Genomic DNA, 2031 nt, shown 5'->3' with positions numbered 1-2031 from the left:
GACCATGCACCTGACCATGTAAATATTTTTTTTAAATAGAATAAGAATTGAAATATAAAAGAAATACATTATATATTTTTTTTAACAAACATTTTTTGTAAAAACTTTGAAATATTTTGCCACGCAAAAGAAATTTTGATGATTTTTTTTCCAGACGAAAATTAATGACGATTTGGTTTTTGCAGAATACTCGTATTACCTTTGAATGAATATTATATTAATATTTAAAATGCATCTTTCTATTGTTGATGGAGTTATACTTAACTAGTTTACTTTTTTTGATAATAAGATTTACTAATTACTTGATTTCTGATAAATAACTGTATGAATAAAATATCTCTTCAATACGTATTCATAAAATATTAATGTGAGGGCTAATCAATCTATCAATTTATTTATTCATTCACCATGGCCAAAACTCGGCGGCATTTTAGTAGCACTGACGTGACGGCGGCAGAGAACAGCATTTTCTTTAAGTGTACCTCGACGAAACACAACGGCTGGTGGTGCCTCATCCACCGTTCACTCGCATATATTTCACTAACAAACATGTAAACTACTATAAAGTTTAAATAAAAATACTTCTGCTGCGTTTCAATATGTATGTAATTACCACCTGTTACTATCTGTCCACCAAACTGTTAAAGCCAAGGTTATAAAATAACTGTTAGGTATCCGTTTATCAATAAAAAAAATCCGAAAATGGTAGTAAAATTCACAAAAAAATCACAGAGGTTCTTAAATAAAACACTTTAAGCACAATGAATGTCTTGAATTAATATGTACCAATACCATAAATGATATAAAATTTGCATGTTTTGGCGAAATTCCAAGCAATAGAAGGTTTTATTTCATTACTTTTATTTTTCAAAAACGTTGAACGCGCGTCCAAGTTTTTTCAATTTATACCCACACTTTTTTTTAATAAAAATATCATACATCAAACCCTGTATATTTTCTTTATCTAAAATAATATAGTGAGAAAATTTACTATATTACATCAGATTAACCAAAGCGTGTTTCTATGTAATCATGATAATGGTAAACATAAATAATATGTTTTAATATGTCTAACTTATCAAAACCCATTCCAATACTATCTAAACAAAAGCATTAGTCGGTCACTGTTGTATTGCTGAGTGATTAAGTTTTAAGGGACTGGTTCAGTTAACACTCTGGAGCTGGACTGCAGTGGCGGATGGACTTATTCGCTAAGCGACGTGACGGAAGGACGTGCTGGTCGGCACCTACTAATCTATTTTTATAGCATGTAAACTTAAATAAGTTAATACATCTTTTTCTGCGGTTAATCTGTGTCTTACTGCATATTATTCAACAAATATTTACCAAAGAAATTATAAATTTGTTGTTAATACTATGAATTTTTGCTTTTGGTTTATATATAATAGTGCAATTATAATGCAAGATTATATTTTTATTTTATATTTTGGTGTCGATTTTTTTTATGTTATTATTATTCTAGAATAAAAAATAGGCTATGTTGAGTTTATCTTTAATATTCTACACGTTTTATATAAATATGAACTTTTAACTTAAATTATATAAATAAGGCAAAAACATATTAGCTGTAGTGTGTATATACATAGTATCTAGATACAGAAGTTTTATGCTTGTGATATTTAAATATGCGAAGTATGAATGTTTTTTATTTATCTTTATTTCATGATACAGATTCATGAAATATTACAACAATAAATTCTCCTTCAGATTAGAGGTGGAGCACATTATATATACAAATAAAAAATGACAGATAAACTGATAAGATGCTATATATATGTATCTCTATTTTTCATTGACATGTGATGCTTGACAATATTATCGATAGAAATGTTGGGAAATTACTTTTTTTCTACGAATAGGCTCTTTGAAGATAATCTTTGCTTGTTGTTTAAGGGAAAAGTACCTCTTCATTCCACCACCTTCCGTTAATTAGATCATAAATAAACACGCGCTAACCTACATATCCAAATTTCAATACACATTTATGCAGTGTTGAATCCATGAAATTGG

Source organism: Plectrocnemia conspersa, unplaced genomic scaffold, assembly GCF_051122295.1.
Source record: "Plectrocnemia conspersa isolate PC_06_02 unplaced genomic scaffold, ASM5112229v1 ptg000011l, whole genome shotgun sequence".
In the NCBI taxonomy this organism is placed as follows: Eukaryota; Metazoa; Arthropoda; class Insecta; order Trichoptera; family Polycentropodidae; genus Plectrocnemia; species Plectrocnemia conspersa.
This window is presented reverse-complemented; position numbering follows the sequence as displayed.